The sequence below is a fragment of the Anabrus simplex genome, chromosome 3 (genome assembly GCF_040414725.1).
Source record: "Anabrus simplex isolate iqAnaSimp1 chromosome 3, ASM4041472v1, whole genome shotgun sequence".
In the NCBI taxonomy this organism is placed as follows: Eukaryota; Metazoa; Arthropoda; class Insecta; order Orthoptera; family Tettigoniidae; genus Anabrus; species Anabrus simplex.
In genome coordinates this window covers 526,866,177-526,886,371 of record NC_090267.1, presented here as the reverse complement: position 1 = coordinate 526,886,371, position 20,195 = coordinate 526,866,177, and the positions used below count along the sequence as shown (strand labels likewise).

General features: G+C 38.7%; 1 non-coding gene across 1 annotated transcript; it reads right to left on the bottom strand.

The window, feature by feature from the left end:
• Positions 1-19,658: 19,658 nt before the first annotated feature.
• On the bottom strand, positions 19,659-19,735 carry TRNAS-CGA (transfer RNA serine (anticodon CGA)). The gene has a single exon. It is a non-coding gene; the product is annotated as a tRNA-Ser (tRNA).
• Positions 19,736-20,195: the final 460 nt, after the last annotated feature.

Here is a 20,195-nt window from a genome sequence, read left to right as displayed (position 1 = left end):
TTTCTCTGACATTATATAATTTAGATAGGGAAAATGCTCGCGCATAGTGTAAAGCAAAGTTTTAGATTCTAAAGCAACAACAACAAATATACAAGGAAATTATAAGGTTACTGTACTCGAATATTTAATTTAACATTTTCGCATTTGTAAAAGAACATGTTATGTAACACGACTTGCATATGGGAATTACAGTAACGATTTGATAAATGAATTTATTATTATTATTATTATTATTATTATTATTATTATTATTATTATTATTATTATTATTATTAATTTTGGGATACATGTTTCAGGCAGCTAATGTTACCGTCTTTGCACAGTGAACAAAATTTATTTTCTACTAATTGTAACAATGTCATAGTAAAAAAAATTGTTGTAAGCAAAGAAATTTAATCAGTTCTGTAAATGAAAGTAAACTTATTAACCAGTGTAATGAATTGTTGAAATGTGAATGTTCTGAGTCAAAAGACTACACATACACAGTGGTATTGAGTTAGGGTGGACACTAGTGGCTACTTTTCTTTATTTTTAGAAAATATTATTATTATTATTATTATTATTATTATTATTATTATTATTATTATTATTATTATTATTATTATTATTATTATTATTATTATTATACCGGGCGGTACACCTCCACGCCGCTAATTCAAATATTGCGCCAGTTGAAACCTCTCTAGAGGAGAAACTCTGAACTTAAAAATCTGTATTAAATCAAAGGTTTCACGGAAGATGTCTCTACTGCAAATTTTGAAGTGTTTTGAACTATGTCTATTTCGATTGGTATTTGTTTGCTCTGTAGCAAGAAGTGTGGACATCCTCTTCTAGATGGCACTACTTAAGAACTATAATTGTGCACCCTAGTGCGAAGTGAAGGAACTGTTTTTTTTTTTTTTTGAAGAAATTAGGTATTCATAATTTTGTTCTTTGTTAAATTTCTTTCATTCATTTTTTGGGTTGGCTGTATAACCCTTCTCTTTCCGCCAGTTTTGAATTTGACCAATGAGTAATATCTGTAATTAATTTTCCACCAATCCTAGATGTCTTCTTCAGTTATGACTTGTAATCTTTAGCCGACCAATAAAAGTTTATGGGCGGGTTGTTATCATTCATGAAAGGTCTCGAATGTTCCACGAGGGTATATAAACTGCTGATTTCCTTGTCTCGGGGCCACTTCAGTAACATCTTTCGCAGTGTGTGAACATAGATAGCAGGGGGCGGGAAGCGCCTCTTTCTCCAAGCAGCAGTTCATCCACAAGGTAATGGCCGTTTAATAACTTTATTTCTTGCTAGCTCAGCAGTTTAACCCTCGGGGCAGGTTCGACACTTTTCTCATGTAACCTATCTTTAAAATGTAATAGACATTTGGTAAAATTTCATCTCTTTAACTACAAATTGGGATAGAGAGTGCCTAACCCTCTCGAGCTCCCACTCATATTGTTTTGAGGTGACTACGTTTTCATAACCGTTTTTCTTCTCTTCGTAATGTAATAAAGTTTTCTTATCGTGTCACCTCCATAGAATGGGATTAGCCCCTGTATAACTGGCCGAGTGCCACCTAGGTTTTAAGAAGTTTCGTGTAGGAGTGCAAGTTACGCCTTCAGTCAAGTTGGTTTGTTGGGCCATTTTATTAACCCAGTGTTTGTTTTCTTCATGTGAAGGCCCTGTAGGCTTGTAAAATTGAGAGGGGGTCTGCTCTTTTCCTCTTAACTTGGTAATTAGGAGCAAATGCTCCTCGTACTTAGGGGTTTTTCTGTCCTTTAGCTATTGTGGTGGTGAGCTTGGAGCTCAGAAATTAATCTTGGGGGTCTGTAAATTCTTAAATTGTTAACCTGCTACTTGGTACCTGTTACATCTTTGTTATTTGTTGTCATTTGTTGATTTTGAAAAGAAAATATAACCTTTGTTAAAGTTTTAAATTAACTTTAATTTCGTAAGTTGAGAACTATTCCCGCCCGCACCTTCTTTCACCTCTAACTACCATGGATATCTCCGTAACAATTATTATTATTATTATTATTATTATTATTATTATTATTATTATTATTATTATTATTAGTAATATGATTTTATTATTATTTCAGTATGTTACCAGTATATTTAACAGTTTGATTTGAAGGCCTAGATAATCATGATATCAAGTATTGATGATGGTCAGTTATGTATTAAATGGATTAATTAAATGGTAATTAAATTAATTAAATATTAATATTTATATTTTTATCGTAACTTCAAAATGTTTGGTAATCAATTTTGTTGGATCCAGAGAAACATTATTAGCATTTCTGAGCATTGGTTTATGGATAGTTGTTACAATTTCAGTTATTATTATTATTATCATCATTATTATTATTATTATTATTATTTTATCTGACTTTTAATGAATCTTTCCAATAATAATATACAAATTTGAGATAGTGTGGAGGCATATTATCAATCTCTCAATGTAATTAAGTATATATTTTATTAATATAATTATTTTTATTAATTAATCATTACTATGATACATGTGTTTATTTACATACTTTCTAAAATATTTTATTGCAGTCTACATTCAATATTATAGATGATTACTGATGTTTCAACGGTTGATTTGAGTTAGCCACTAAAGAAAATTTTATTCAGATAATATTTATTATTATTATTATTATTATTATTATTATTATTATTATTATTATTATTATTATTATTATTATTATTATTATTATTGGGGTCCACCAATTATTTTATAGGAACACTGTTACCCTGTGAGTATGTACAAATACACTGGTATTTATGAATGTCATGAGCTAATCTGGTAATTAATATTCCATCAAAATTTTATAATTAATTAATTATTTATTTATTTTGCAATTAATTAACGATGTGGTCAGGTATTTTATTTTGGTAATTATAATTTGGAACAATGTAATAATGTAACGACATGGTATTAATTTAAAATTAATTTCATATAAATGGATATTTAGGGAGTTTATCTTCATTTTCTTTGAGTTAGGTCAATAAATTTTCTTTTTTTTCACACAAAATGAAAAGTCAGTCTGTGTCATAATTTATATAGTGTGTAGACTATCCTTTATATGGTATCCCTATGCATCCTTATTTGACGACGGGGACTGATCGCGCCTGGGATGGAGACCTCACATCTTCGGTGAGTATATATTTTCTAGGGACAGCCGTGGCAACGTTGGATATCAGGTAATCACCGAAGAAGCTCTGCATGGGTGCAATATAGCGCTTCTCTGGACTTCTAAGCCTCCACGCGCAACAATTACCTAGTTCCGAAAAACTGAAGAACCTTTCCAACGTCCATGTGTTTTGACGTCTATGAATACCTTAAAAAATGACGTAACTTCTTCGAATATACTACAGCAAACTCAAGAAGCCAGCATTCAACTGATAATTCTTCTTTATAACATCTTTTAGTGCACACTGGACTTTTAATGCTATACGGCGCACTGAACTTTATTCGTAAATAAACAACATAACTTCCGCTCAGTGCTTCGTCAATTGGAAGAGTTATTATTTTTAATATATTGCTGCTCAATATCCCATATGGTATGTACTTTTGAAAAGACTGTACTTGTGTTTACATTGTTTATTTTTTCTTTGATATTTACGCTTTAATTTACTTCAGGCTGATGATGACCTATTATAAGGTTGAAACTAGTCCCTATGTAATTTAAACTATTTACATTTTGTATTGAAAAGGTGGACCCAAAATAATATATTAATTTACTCTATTGTAATCACAGTTCAATACGGATCTATCATTATGAAACTTATTTCTTTTAAGTACCAGTTCTGTCTTTGTTCTTACCTTTGTGGTTGGTGTTCCTTGTTGGTTTTCCCACCGGCTTAGAGGTAGTACCGGCCTCTAACCGTTACTGTGGTGACGGATTAAGAGTGAATAATGAACTCGTAGATACCGGTACATTGAATGGGATTACCCATGAGATAAAGTAAGTGTATTATATCTGAAAATTTGCCATGGAGGCAATTATATGGCTTTTCACGTGTGTATAACGTTTTCACCAAGGATCCCTCAGTGAATAAAGATTGTGTTTTGAAATTGGTAAAAATCCATTCTTATCAATTCTTAGATTAATGTATTCCTCTTACTATAGTGGTCTACTTTCAAGATTTTTATGTTACACGCCCACTTTATTTCCATCGGATAGAACCATGACCCATGTGCTCTCGAGTGTAGCCGTTGCTCTGAATGAAAGTACGGAGGATGGGACTTCGATGCCCGGGTCTGGTTTTCCGAAGTTCTTCGCCAGTAACATCTCCATCAGTGACACATTTGTGAAGCAGGATTTTATACTTAGCACTCTGTCGATGCCTGGGACAGGTACAATGCATAGCGATAAGTCATAAGTTATATATTAAGTACACTTCTATGTATAGTTTGATAATATTGCGTTGTATATTCTGATACCATTATATTAAACCGTGTGACCTGGAATATGGTAATGTTAGTTTTAATTTAAATGTAACCTAACATTACAATCATCACATACATTATTCAGGACAATGACTATATTATTTTATGCCACATGTATAATAATATAAATGTTGTTGCTATAGACACTGAATAACTAACCTCTTAGATAATAGTGATTTCGACTGACTTGTGTACCACGTATAAATCTCAATTTTGATGTCTTACGTCAGGTAGGCCTATACACACAGCATACGCAAAATAAATAACATCTTAAAACATTGAACTAGTCTATTCTTTATTGAAACAATAATAATATCAGTCTATCAGCTGAGTATGGCGACTGGAGTTGACTTGGCCACACTGTAGTTCCCGGCAGCAGTTGCGTGGCAACGTGGAGATAACGTTGGTCTGTTCCGAGCAGCCTCAGTCCGCTCACAACGGCTAACTTCGCCATGGATTCAATGTAATGTTTTGTATCGACGAGGAAATATTCATTTGTAACAGCTCCCAGCAACTGTTGTTAGTTCTATCCGAACTTCAGTAAGTACTCACCAGATGGTATTTGAAATTCAACATTAATGCGATGAGATGCGGATAATGTTAACAAGTGCAACTGTGCAACGTCTCGGAATGTATTTTCATTTCTACCAGTGTGATTTAGAGGTGCAAATAATGGTATAGCGTGTGTAGTGGAATTAGGCGTAAACATTTTCATTTCAGCGAATGTTTTAAATCAAACATTCGGATATCGGAAACTTTGAAATGTAATTCGTGTGCCATCTAAGCCATTCTACAGACTGTTTGGCTGGTAACACAGTTTTAAAGGAAAATACAGTTGTAAATGTACCGGGAGGTACAACTCAACCCAGTGTATTTAAGAGAAGCGTCTTGAAGAACGCTATCTAACACATAAAGTTTGCAACAACTATTTCAAGAAATTCGGACTTTTCTCCATAGATGTCTCTATTAAAAACTGATGTCATGCACTCTGGTGTATACTGGAACTACTAAAAATTTAAAGAAATTTTGTATTATAGGTTTCTTAACTGAAGCAATTATTCTTTGTTGTTCATATTTCAAAGTTTGCAACACTTGTAACGCATCCCGCCAGCTCTGGAGTCTGGCCAATCAAAAATTTTGTGTATTTAATTTTCAGCCAGTCACATGTTTCTTGTACCTATTTTATCCACCAATAAAGAGAGGCGGTGTCTGGTTTTAGCCCAGCACCCTCTCGAACCTTCCTCTCGGGTATAAAAGCTGACGCATTTTCGAGCTAACTTACCTTATTGATCGTCGTGTTACTGAGTGTGTGTGTTAAGAGGGGAGGCGGGGGCCTCATCCATCGGCAAGCAGAACATCAGCTATGGTAATGGCCACCATATTTCTAACTCTGTAGGTATCTTTGCCAGCTAATTCGACGAGAAGGTTTCCAAACTTTAATATTGTAACTGCAAATTTCCGAAAATGTAAAATTTTCTTACCTCTTGTGTAAAAGTTCAACTAGTCTATAGCACTTAACTAAAACCGGGGATAGAGAGTGCGTTACCCTCTCGAATTCCCCTTCAATTTAACCTTGAGGTGACTACGATTTTGTAACTGTTTTCACTATTGTAAATTGTAACTTAACTTGTCCATCTAGTCACCTCAGTAGAATGGAATTAGCCCCTGTAACTTCGGGCCAGGAGCCCAAATAGGGTTTTATCTTGTGTGCAAATTTCAAGGAGTGTGTGGCAGCACCAACGCGTATCACAGAACTTTAATTGTACTTCTTGGACCTCTTTGGGAGGAACCAATTTTTTTTTGGTTTCTGTGTGTAATCTTCTCTGTAATATAAGACCTGTATATTTTGAAGACCTGTTCACATAGTATGGGATGGAATAATAAAGTATAGATTATAGAAAAAGGATAAAACGGACATCTGATAACTGCTTAATCGTAGGATATATAACATTTTAGCGACCGCGACAGGGCACGTCTGTTGTATTGGAGTTGATGTTTCATTGAACCTTGTTTGAGCTATCAGGTTCGGTTGTTATTGACTATCGTCTATTCTTTCGGAGTAGTTTTTCTTTTGCGGCCATCGTGATGACGACTGTGGAAAAAGAAGACATTTGGAAATCGGCCGTGAAGAAGCGTGGATTTTTAAGGTCAGTATTCACGAAGCACTATAACGCCGTCATAGAACTGATTAGTAAGAAAGTCGCTGTAGACGAAGTTGTCTCAAAGTTTTCTGTACTTGAGGTCAGGTATGACGATATTGTGGCTCTCGATAATGACATACAGGATTTACTTTATTTAAGTGAGAGTACCGACGAGGAAATCTTACATGAGTTTGAGACAGTTGATGAGTATAAAGAGAAGTATTGTACACTGAAAGGCAAGGTTGATGAACTGAAGTAAATGTGTCACGATCTGTTTCAGAGTCATGTGATTCGGGAAGACATCGGCTTAGGTTACCGAAGTTGAAATTGGCTAGGTACGGTGGCGAGATCTCCCTGTGGATTGAATTCTGGGCACAGTTTTCCCATATTGATAGCGACCCGGAACTTAGTAACGAGGAAAAATTACATTACCTGTTGCAGGCTACAGTACCTAAATCTAGGGCCAGGTCCATTGTAGAAAGTTTTCCGCCTTCAGGCGAGAATTGTGACAAAGCGATTCAATCACTGAAGGAGAGGTTCGGTCGTAAGGATATCTTGGTACAACATTATATTAGGGAATAGTTAAAACTAGTTACTGATCATAGGAACATGAAACTGTCAGTACTTTATGACAGATTGGAAACACAATTACGTGCATTAGAATCGTTGCAGATAAAATCCGATAATTACGCTGCCATTCTCTTCCCGTTAGTCGAGTCATGTTTGCCACTAGAAACGTTGAAACAGTGGGAGCGTACGAATGGAGATTGTGATAGGACCTTAGAGGAACAAATGGATAATTTAATTACTTTTGTCAAGAGAGAAGTACAGACGGAAGAGCGTGTGGCCCTTGCTAATACTCGTTTCGGTACTTCTAACTCGCAACCGATGGATAGAGGAAATTATTCTTCTTGTGAGACTCAGCTATGTGCTACCGCAGCTGAATTAGCCAATCTCAGTCTTACGAATCAGTGCCTATTTTGTAAAGGCAAACACAGTACCACTGACTGCCAGAAGGCCGTGACCATGTCTATTGATGAGAAAAGGAAGCTTCTGGCTCAGGCTGGTTGTTGTTTCGCCTGCACCAAGAAGGGCCATCTTGCAAATCGATGTCGGGCGAGGTATAGTTCTTGTAGAGGCCGACACATTCTGGTGATGTGTAGTAAAGTCACGGCCAGTTCAGAGGTAGGAAAGGGAAACTTTGCGGCACGTCCTTCTTCGGAATTGAATCTCCTTGATATTAATCATAACTTGATGTTTGGTGTATCAAATGAAGTGTTCTTGCAGTCCTTCGCTGCTATTCTGTACAATGGTGATATGCAGCGAAGGGTTCGCGTTTTAATAGACAATGGATCACAACGCTCCTATATCATAATTAGCTTGGCGAGAGAAATGAAGCATAATGTCATTGGTGAAGAAAATCTGATTCAATCTCTGTTTGGAGGCTGTAACCTCGGATTTGTGAGGCACCGATGTTATAAAGCTCATCTACGAGGGTTAGATAGAGACTTCGCCTGTAGGTTTTAAGTACTGGACCAAGCCAACATCGCTTCGTTTATCCCGTTGGCCAGGCCCAGAGCGGAAATGGCGGAAGAGCTTCAACAATTAGGTTTCAAGCTCATTGAAGACATGCCTGGGCCCATAGATATACTGATAGGAGCTGATATAGAGGGCAAGATCTGGTCAGGAAACAGAGTAATTCTTTCTTCTGGTGTTGTGGCTGTTGAAACTTTATTTGGCTGGACTCTAATGGGCAGTGAGAAGAAGACACCCATTGCCACCTGTTGTACCAATCTTGCCACGACCTACACTATGACAACTATAGCTGACGGGGACATTGCTGATCTGTGGAAAATTGAGGCCATTGGTATCTGTGACCCAGCTGAGAAGCAGGATCGAAAAGCTATGCGATTAACTGTTTTGGAACATTTTAAGAGTACTGTTGAATATGTGGACGGTCGATACCAGGTTCGACTTTCGTGGTCCCTTGTTTCAGAATTGCCCTCCAATCTTGAAGTGCCAGAGGGTCGACTGGTGAGAACAACAAGAAAGATGCGCCGTTCCAGCAATTTATTTGAAGATTACGATTCAATATTTCGTGAATGATTGAAGCTTAACATCATAGAAAAGGCGAAGGAGAATGGTAAGGGACACTACTTGCTCCATCGTCCAGTGGTAAAAGAGACTAGCAATACCACAAAGGTGCGCCCCGTCTTTGACGCCTCTGCAAATATTGCTGGTTTTCCTTCTCTTAATGAATGCTTGGAACAAGGACCGAATATTATTGAACTGTTACCCGACATTTTGATGCGATTTCGGGAAAAAACCGTGGGTGTCTCGGCGGTCATAGAGAAAGCCTTTCTACAGATTGAGATTCATCCTGATGATAGGGCAATCTCAAGTTCCTGTGGTGGGACCGTGACGGCAGGTTAATGACATTGAGACACACCCGCGTGGTTTTCTGGGTGACCTGTAGCCTTTTCCTCTTAGCCGCAGTTCTCGATCACCATCTCAGTAAATGTGTTGAGAGTTATCCTGTAGAAGATAGTGCAATTTTGAACAAGTTGAAGACCAGATTCTATGTCGATAACTTAGCTATGAGTGTAGACAGTCCTTCAGAGGCTGAGAATCCTCGTACTCTCGCTACATGTGTTATGGCTAAAGCAGGATTTAATCTCAGAGGGTGGGAGTTCTTAGGTGACTCTTCTGAAGAGTCGGCTCCTATGCTAGGACTGAAATGGGATCGTAAGGGTGACAAGCTCAGGATAAACATCAGTTGGTGGGAAAAAGCTACTCAGATGGGCTGTCTTACAAAGAAGAACGTTATCTCCACGACACAGAGAATATTCGATCCAATTGGCGTTAGTGGACCTGCAACTTTGAGTTTGAAGCTTATGTTACAGAATATATGGGAGAAGAAATTGGACAGGGATGACCCTATAGATGGTGAAAACGAAAATATTTTTAAAGCTTGGCTTCAACGAGTTCCTCTGCTCAAAGAAATAAATATCCCTCAAAACATTGGGACTTCTCATAATCGTTCACTGCACTTTTCCGTTGAGGCAAGTTACAAGGCGTATGCTGCGTGCGTATTTTTGCGCAGTGAAACTGAAGGGGGAGATGTAAAGTTCAATTTGGTGCTGTCTAAGTCGAGGGTTGCACCATCCTTGAAACTTACGATGCCACGATTAGAGTTGATGGCAGCTAGCATCGGGGCGAGATTGCTGAATTCTGTTCGAGATGCCATTGGTTGGACCACCGAACCTAATCATGCATGGAGTGATTCGAGCACGGTGCTCACCTGGATCCGAAGAGAAGAAGAGTGGTCAGTATTTGTCAGGAATCGTGTTAAGGAGATACAAAAATTAACTCAGAGGGTTGAGTGGAAGCACATTCCTGGACCTTTGAATCCCGCTGACCTCCATTCTTCGGGATGTACAATTGAGCATCTCGTCGCTTCACATTGGTAGGATTGGCCCCCATGGTTGAGACAATATCACGATTCTTGGCGTCCGTCATCTTGTACATACGTTGAGGAAGAAGTGATCAGTGAAAGGCTAAGGAAACTACTGTACTCCTCGTTGCGCACAAGGACCAGGCCTGGTTATATCTCTACTTCAGAAAATATGAACAAATTGTTCGCAATAGTGGAACCGGAGATATGTACGAAATTAAAAATAATTATTTGGGGCGTCGTTTACGTTATCGACACAAACTCAGGGAGCAGCTGAGGGCTCAGTTCCGTTCAGAATACTTAGGCTCACCGAAGTGGATTCCTCGCAAGAAGACTCGTCTGCCCTCAGTAGGAGAAATCGTGTTAATTGGTTCAGATGATACCAAAAGAATCTACTGGCCACTTGCACGAGTAGAAAATATCATTCAGGTACGTGATGGTAATATACGAGTTATTCGGTTGAGAACTGAAAAGAGGACAATGACTCGCCCGCTACAACGTAAATTTCATTTGACGATCGAAGGCCAGTCTAACAAGGATAGTGAAGAGGTGTTGACCCTGTTTCGGCTTCTATTTCAGATTCGTGTGATCATACTGAGTCACCAGTGTCGCTTAGATACCGCCAGGTTTTAGTATTGACCCTCAAGTTACTCGATCAGGAAGACTGGTGAAAGCGCCGCATCGTTTAGACTTGTAGAAAAGGAAGATACCTTGTCACTATGTTTAGTAATTTTCATTTCAGGAAATTAGGTGGGAGGATGTGGCAACCCCAGCGTGTATCACAGAACTTTAATTGTACTTCTTGGACCCCTTTGGGAGGAGCTAGTGTGTTTTGTTTCTGTGTGTAATCTTCTTTGTAATATAAAACCTGTATATTTTGAAGATCTCTTCACATAGTATGGGACGGAATAATAAAGTATAGATTATAGAAAAAGGATAAAGGGGATATCTGATAACTGCTTAATCGTAGGATATATAACAGAGTGCAAATGTCTGCCTCCGCAGCATTTTGATTTTTGGTCCAGTAACTTTAACCTGTTATTTTCACGAAGGTCCGGTAGAATGGGTACGCGATACCGCCGTGTAAACTTAAAAGACAATTGATGTGGTCTTGTAAATTATAGATTGTGCCTAGCGAGGCCTGAAGGTGTAAATTTTAATGAGCAAAAACCCTCCAACCCAAAATGTAAAAGTTAAAGGTTGCCTTCAGTAGGCTGTAGGGTTGGGAGCGCAGTATCTTTGGTAGAATTACAGAGGATAGAGGCTCTTTCTTGTAATTTGTGTAAATATTGAATGGTGACTTTGGAAGGCCGTATCTTGTAACCTTTGGAGCAAAAGTGCTCGTGAAAATTGTGTGTGATTTAAATTTCCTGTAAAAGAAATTGGGAGACTCGTCTCCTTTACTATAGAACTAAACGCAAGACTGGTGATGTAGGGACTTTTGTAAATTGGGAGCTGTAAGCTAGAATTTTGTAAATAACTTTACTGGGCTTTTCTCTTTTTCCTACTTTGTACCAAACTAGCTCTGTACCTGAAATGTTGTTCTTTCACCAAGTGAATAGTTTTGTTAAAATTTAATATCTGAAAAGAAATATAACATTTATTTTTAAAGTTTTAAATTAATCTTTGACCATCGTAGATAGTAGCCGACACCTTCTTTCGCCTCTCTTTTCCACGCAAACACGGTAACAGTAAATTTCATGTTAATGTTTCTCTCGCATGTGCGTGTAGCATATTACTAAAACGGAAGGCGTCCGTAACATTTTTATTCAATGTAACTTTTCTGGTGGAGCCTTAGGCTCATTTAATTGTGACTTACTCCATATCAGGAAGATATTATTTGGTATTAGGGATGAACTTTGAAACATCTGAGTGGCACCTTTTCATGGACAGCTCAACGAGGAGGCTCAAAGGTGTGCTGCTACATAATGGGAACAAGTATTCATCCCTTCCTATCACTCAGTGCATCGCAAAGCAGTATCACTACCTTGCTAGAAGCCTTGAAGTGTGATTTGTTATCGGAGACTTCAAGATGGTGCAGTTTCCAAGGTGGTTTTACCAAGTTTCCCTGCTAGGCGCACTACAACAAGCGACTTTGGCCTCAGCGGACTGAGTTCTCTGTGGGGAGCCACTGGTAGGTGCTTATCGGAGACTTCAAGGTGGTGCGGTTTTCACGGTGGTTTTTACCAAGTTTCTCTGCTAGGCGCACTACAACAAGCAACCGAGTTCTCTGTGAGGAACCACTGGTATATGCTTATGCCTCCACTGCACATAAATCTGGGGCTTATGGAGCTATTTTAGGAGCCCTAGATATAGATTCAGCAGCTTTCAAAAACCTTCAAACCTTCTTCCTCAATTTGACTGAGGCCAAGGTCAAAGGAGGTGTTTTCGTGGGACTAAAGAATGACACAAATTTCAACAGAAGGTGGACAATAACAAGACAATAACTATGGACAACTGGTCCGAAATTTAGCGAAGAAATGTCGCTTGAGCTCATCTTGATACATTCAAGGAGAATAGGGAAGCGCTTCCATCAGGACATGCCGCTGGGACAGTATAATTCGTGAAAGTGATTTAGAGTATAAACATAAAGCAAAACACTTCGAAATATACACTGGTATTTATTTTTACTATGGTGCATGCATTTGAATTGCACTGTTCATAACCTTTCTTTCTTTCTTTCTTTTTTTCTTTATTTGCTAGTTATAATTAAAAGAAATGCCAAATTGACTACTATTCTAAACAAAAATAAATATAAGTTAATTTCGCAAATATCAGTGGTCTGCTCACAAAGGCAAAGTTTGAAAGAATAATCTGTTTTTCATACCTATTCAGACATCATCAAATAGACAGTAGCATTTTATTTCCAAGGATAAATGCTGTGTTACATGGCGTTATCATACAATTCTAGATCGCTATCCGATTTCCAGAACTGAAGACTTTCACAACATCTTATCTAATAAGAACGTTTTTCAAAACTAGATATAACAAGACGCCTGTAGGCGAGGAAGAAGTTTTGTCGCTTCTTACCTGATCCTCGTCAGTTGGACATTGTGTTCGTATTTGGCTTGGGGGAACAACAGCTCGAAATTTTTAGGTATTTGATAACACTAGACGGATTCAAACCTCTGTCAAGGTGATAACGGAGTGTAAACTTCCAGAAACGGTTCGCGATCTACGTGCCTTTCTTGGTATATTACATTTTTACTGACGGTGCTTAAAATCTCCAGCCAATACTCAAGCAACCTTGCATGACTCTCTCAAGGGTGCAAAGGAGAAAGGCAGACGGAAAATCAGCTGGACACCGGAAACACAGGTGAAATCTAACTAGCAACTAGCACTGATGGTAAATGTAAGCGTTCTCCAACAATACGAAGGGAATGGATGGAAACTCATAGCTTTTGAGTGGTGCTCTACTCGAATGTTTTCTGTGAGTGAGTGATAGACTTTGTGATTTACAAGGACCATAAGCCGCATTCTACGAGTGACTCAACTTGTGGAATGTTATCTACCAGTAGAACATTCGCGTGAAGGAAAAGACTTCGTGATTTACACGGACCATAAGCGGTATTATACGTGTGACACAACTACTGGAATGTTTTCTACCAGTAGAACATTCGCTTGAAGGAAGAGACTTTGTTATTTACACGGAACATAAGCCAATTCTACGTGTGACATAACTACTGGAATGTTATCTACAAGTAAAACATTTCGTTGAGGGAAGAGACTTTGTGATTTACACGAAGCATAAGCGGTATTCTACGTATAACACAACTACTGGAATGTTATCTACCAGTAAAACATTCGCTTGAAGGACGAGACTTTGTGATTTACACGGACCATAAGCGGTATTTTACGTATGACACAACTACTGGAATGTTATCTACCAGTAAACAATTCGCTTGAAAGAAGAGACTTTGTGATTTACACGGACCATAAGCCGCATTCTACGTGTGACACAACTACTGGAATGTTATCTACCAGTAAAACATTTCGTTGAGGGAAGAGACTATGTGATTTACACTGACTATAAGCCGTATTCAACGTATCACACAACTACTGGAATATTATCTACCAGTAAAACATTCGCTTGAGGGAAGAGACTATGTGATTTACACGGACCATAAACCGCATTGTACGTGTGACCCAACTACTGGAATGTTATTTAACACTAGAACATTCGCTAACTCCACCACTAGGAATGACTCGGATTTCCTAGTGCCGGTCCCAAGCCCGGTAAAGGAGGAGGGTCAATGGCTGGTTGTTGAGTCTTGGAGGTTGCACTGATGTCGAGTAAGTGCTGCCATTAAAACTCAAGAAATGCTTTAGTTGACAGTCCATCTGTCAATGTAACCAGCAAATCCCACCTCTCATGGGGATGGGTGAGGGCGAGTACCTCGCGCCTTAAAACTGGGTCCCTCGGCTAAGGTATGGTAACCCCTACAGAAGAGTCCCTGGTCCTCCAGGTTGGGGGTTGTGGGAAGGGCTGGTAACTCTTCCACTTTAAAACTTACCTCACTCATAAATCTCTGATGAATAACCGGACGGATTCTATGATGACGACAAAGGCCAAACGATTTGGAATTAGAGATACATTCAAGTTGGGAACTTGGAACGTGAGAGGCATAAAAGGAAAAGAAGAAGAACTGGACAGAGAGCTGGCTAGGAAAGAAATCAATGTTGCTGTCATTACTGAGACAAAAAAGAAATTACAAGGAACAAAAGAAATTGATAAATACACTATGATTTATAGCGGAGTTACACAGGATAAAAGAGCTGCAGCAGGAGTCGCAATATTAATAGACAGGAAGTGGAAAAACAAAATAGAAAGCTACACCATTATAAATGAAAGGATTTTGGTGCTGAGGTTGAAGGCAGAGAGAGGGAAATTAAACTTGGTAGCCGTGTATGCTCCTGAAGAAAACAAACTGGAAGAATCTGAGCAGTTTTATGAAGTTCTTCAATCAGTGTTGGATAACATATGTAAAAGTGACTTTGTTGTTCTGGTTGGTGATCTCAATGCTCGAGTAGGAAACAAACCAATTGCAGAAATAGTGGGAAAATGAAGGTGAACCAACTTTGAATGAAAATGGTAAATTATTGATAGAATTTTCATCCTATAATCAATTAAAAATTACTAACACCTTCTTTGAGAAGAAAGATGTACATAAATTTACAAGGACTTCAAGAGGACAGCGATCAATTATTGACTATATAATGGTCAATAAAAAGTTAGGCCCAGATGTAACAGATGTCAGAGTACATAAAGGCAGCGATTTATACACAGATCATTATCTGGTCATTGCAAAAATCAGAATTCTTGCTAAATGGAGGAAAAGGCTGAATAGAAATATACACTGAAACCAAGAGATCTATAAGGTATATTTACAACAGGATGATGGAATAAAATACTTATATCAAAATCGGCTGCAACAGTATTTACGTCAGATTCCGACAAGTACTGATATTAACAAAGAATGGGAAATCATAACCTCAGCAATTCAGAGGACAGCAGATGAAGCCATTGGAGTGAAGAAGAAATTTAGGAGAAAAACTAGGCTTAAAATATGGAATAAAGAAATTTCAGAAGCTGTCAAGCAAAAACAAATATTATACCTGAAAATGATACAGCATCGCACCCCACAAAATGAGAAAGAATATAAAAACAGCAGGAACAAGGTCAAGTCACTAACGAGAAAACTCAAGCAAGAGTCATGGGATAGGTTAATAAACTCAATAGAGGATGATATCCATGGTAGGCAAGAGATGGCATATAAGTTAATGAAGCACCTCAACAGTGATAAAAGAGAAACTGCTAATACAGATGTAATCGAAGAAGAATCGTGGATACAACACTACAAAGAATTGTGGTATAACGGAGAGTATGGAGAGAGTCAGGAAGATTAAGATATAGATATCGACATTGAAGGAATTGACCTGATAGATATAGAAGAACTTAATACTGTTCTGAAATCTTTCAAAAATAGAAAAGCACCAGGGTTAGACAACATAAATATGGAGTTGTTCAAATATGGTGGGATCATTCTTAAATTTAGAATGTTACATTTAATTAATCTTTGTTGGAACAGAAGAAATATACCCGAAGAATGGAGAAAAGCTAAAATAATATCACTTTTCAAGAAAGGAAATCGAAGTTTTTGCAGTAACTATCGAGGAATAAGTTTATTAAATGTTGGCTGTAAAATATATGCTAAAATAATAAATAATAGACTTAAAATCATTGCACACAATCTCTTATTGGAAGAACAATGTGGATTTAGGAAAGGCAGATCCTGTACAGATAATATATTTAGCCTCAAACAGATACTGGAGAAGAGAAGAGAATTTAACTTGAATACTTATGTCGCTTTTGTCGACTATGAAAAGGCTTTTGATAGGGTAGATAGAGAACAGTTATGGAATATAATGGTAAAAAATGGATACCCTAAACATCTTATTCAAGTTATCCAAAGTCTGTACAAAAGGACGAGAATTGTGTTAGATTTAGGATACAAACTAACGGAAGAAATATTAATTAATCGAGGTGTACGTCAGGGATGCAGCCTCTCTCCAACACTATTCAATATATATATAGATGAAGTAATCAGAAATTGGAAACGAATTGTGCACTCTGGAATAAAATTGAACACAAACACATACATAAATACTATGATCTTTGCAGATGATCAATTTATCCTGCAGGATGATGAAGATAAACTCCATAAATCAATACATCAATTAAACACCATTTGTAAAAGTTCTAATCTTCGGCTATCCAGAACAAAAACCAAAGTTATGGCGTGGCAAGGGAAATATCCTATTAGAGCGAAGATAGTAATCGACAATCAACCAGTAGAACAAGTCACAAATTTTAAGTACCTTTGTTGTGAAATATCTTTTAATGATGATGACGAGGTGAAGAAGAAGCTTCATCGATTTCAATATATGTGTGGGACAATTCGCCGAACACTGAAAGGAAAAGTAACAGAAGATACTCAACTTAAATTCTATAAGACTATGGCTGTACCAACTTTGCTATATGGAAGTGAGACATGGGTAGATAAAATAAGCTATAGAAATAAAATACAATCATCTGAAATGAGATTCCTAGGATCAGTGAAAAGATACTCCCTAAAAGATAAAATACGAAATGAAGAGATAAGACAAAAATTAAATATATTCTCAATGAATGAAGTAATATTCCAAAACAGGATAAATTGGAAAAACCACGTTCTGAGGATGGATAACGACAGAATCCCAAAACTTGCCCTGGAATACCATCCTACAGGAAGAAGAGATATTGGTCGTCCTATGAAGAGATGGAATGAAATCTGAGGTCGGAACAGGCTATTAGCCTAATCCAGGAAGAGGAAGTAAGGAAGTAAGTAAGTAACATTCGCTTGAAGGAAGAGACTTTGCGATTTACACGGACCATAAGCGGTATTCTACGTATGACACAACTACTGGAATGTTATCTACCAGTAAAACATTTCGTTGAGGGAACAGACTTGGTGATTTATACGGACCATAAGCTGCATTCTACGTGTGACACAACTACTGGAATGTAATCTACTAGTAAAACATTTCGCTAACGAAAGAGACTTTGTGATTTACACTGATCATAAGCCGTATTCTACGTATGACATAACTACTGAAATTTTATCTACCAGTAAACCATTCGCTTGAAAGAAGGGACTTTGTGATTTACACGGACCATGAACCGCATTCTACGTATGACACCACTACTGGAATGTTATCTGCCAATAAAACGTTTCGTTGAGGAAGAGAATTTGTGACTTGCACGGACCATAAGCCGTATTCTACGTGTGACACAACTACTGGAATGTTATCTACTAGTAGAACATTCCGTTGAAGGAAGAGTCTTTGTTATTTACACGGTCCATAGGCCGTATTCTACGTGTTACACAACTCCTGGATTGTTATATAGCAGTAAAACATTTCGTTGAGGGAAGAGACTTTGTGATTTGCGGGATCATAAGCCGCATTCTACGTGTGACACAACTACTGGAATGTTATCTACCAGTAAAACATTTCGTGAGGGAAGAGACTTTGTGATTTACACGGACCATAAACCGCATTCTACGTGTGACACAACTACTGGAATGTTATCTATCAGTAAAACATTTCGTTGAGGGAAGAGTCTTTGTGATTTACACGGACCATAAGCCGTATTCTACGTGTGACACAACTACTGGAATGTTATCTGCCAGTAGAACATTTCGTAGAAAACATCACAGTCATTGATTATGACAAAATATTGAAAAGTCGAGTGAAGGACAGTGAACTGAGGAACAGGCGTGGAAAGCGACGTGTCGCAACATGGCTCACCCTGGTATTAAGTCAACTTTTGGCCTGGAATTCGAAATTATGTGCCTGTGTTTGTAGTCAAAGGCGCAAGGTCAAAAGGCTTTGGACGTTCAGGGAACGAGATGAGCGATTTCACACAGTACACAGTGCCTAATATCGGGCAAGTTGGCCGTGCGGTTAGGGATGCGCATAGGGGAGATAGTGGCTTCGAATCCCAGTCGGCAGCCCTGGAAACGATTTTCCGTGGTTCCCCATTTTCACACCAGGCGAAAGCCGGTGCTGTACATTAATTAAGACCACGTCCTCTTCTTTCCAAGTCCTAGCTTTCTCGTGTCGCCCTATCTGTATCGGTGCGACATAAAGCCAATTGTAAAGCAACTTGGGCAGGTTCAGCCAGTAGATGGGAGCAATTCCGATGCAAGAGATGAACTATTGCCAAACAACTCGATCACAAGTTCCACTCAGCCTTAAAACAGACCAAGGAATCTTCATCATTCGAGAAACTGTGTGGAGTTAACGTTCAGTATTGTAATGGGAAGACAGTGGGATTCGAACCCACTATCTCTCGAATGCATAACTCCGCAATCAAACCTCCCAAAAGACTCAACGGTAATAAACTGACGAGCCCGAAACTGCGATATTTTCGCGGTTCAAAAGGACTAGAGAGCAATTCTGAAATTAAATTACAGCTTCCTTCTAGGAAGTTATTTTCCGCATGTTAAACATATCCGGGTAGGTAGTGAAAGTTCCTCCACGATGGACTGAGTTCACTAGCTGTAGTGGGATAGCTACTTCCCGCAGGACACAGTCTAACCTAAGCCAGTAACGGGTGCGGATGTGCTGAGTCGAGTGTGCCGGTAGAACAGGAGTGGAGTGTGAGCGGCGAGTGCAAGAGGGAAGTGGAAAGTGAAGAGGAAGATAATTGGTGTAGAGCAGAATCGGGTAATTATTGGAAGATGGCAGGGAAGATGGAAGAAGAATAGAGCCAAAAGAAAAAATTTAAAGTGGAACTGGAAATGAAGGGTGACTGGATGTTGGTGGCAGCGGTGGTTATGGTTCTGTTAGTCATAGGAGGCGTGAAAATTAACCCCGGGCCAATTTCCAGTGGAAACATGAGCTGGGAAAATGTGGAAATCATAAAGGGGGTGGTAAGGGAAGTTGTGGAAGAATGAATATTGAATTTTCACGACCGCATTGCAATCGAAACAGGCTTTCAACGTATTAGGTCGTGTTACGTACATGTAGTACGTGTTGAAGAGATGTTAAGTACAGAACAAAAATGGCCAGCCGGACACCAGTGGGATCCGAACCCACAACCTCCCGATTTCGCGTCGGTTGCTCTACCAATTGAGCTATGGTGGCCTAGGCCATCTTTGTTCTGTTTGAAAGGATCTGAGCTACAGGTCTGGCACTGCTGCTAGCACACTGTAGAGTGCGTTTTTCTAAGTCGCCCGTTGTGGGGCATGTCAATGAATATTGAATTTTCACGACCGCATTGTGATCGAAACAGACTTTCAACGTATTACGTCGTGGTACGTACATGTTGAAGAGATGTTAAGTCATCATCATCATCTGTTTACCCTCCAGGGTCGGCTTTACCCTCGGACACAGCGAGGGATCCCACCTCTACCGCCTCAAGGGCAGTGTCCCGGAGCGTCAGACTCTTGGTCGAGGATACAACTGGGAGAATTACCAGTACCTCGCCCAGGCGGCCTCACCTGCTATGCTGAACAGGGGCCTTGTGGAGGAATGGGAAGATTGGAAGGGATAGGGAAGGAAGCGGCCGTGGCCTTATGTTAGGTACCATCCCGGCATTCGCCTG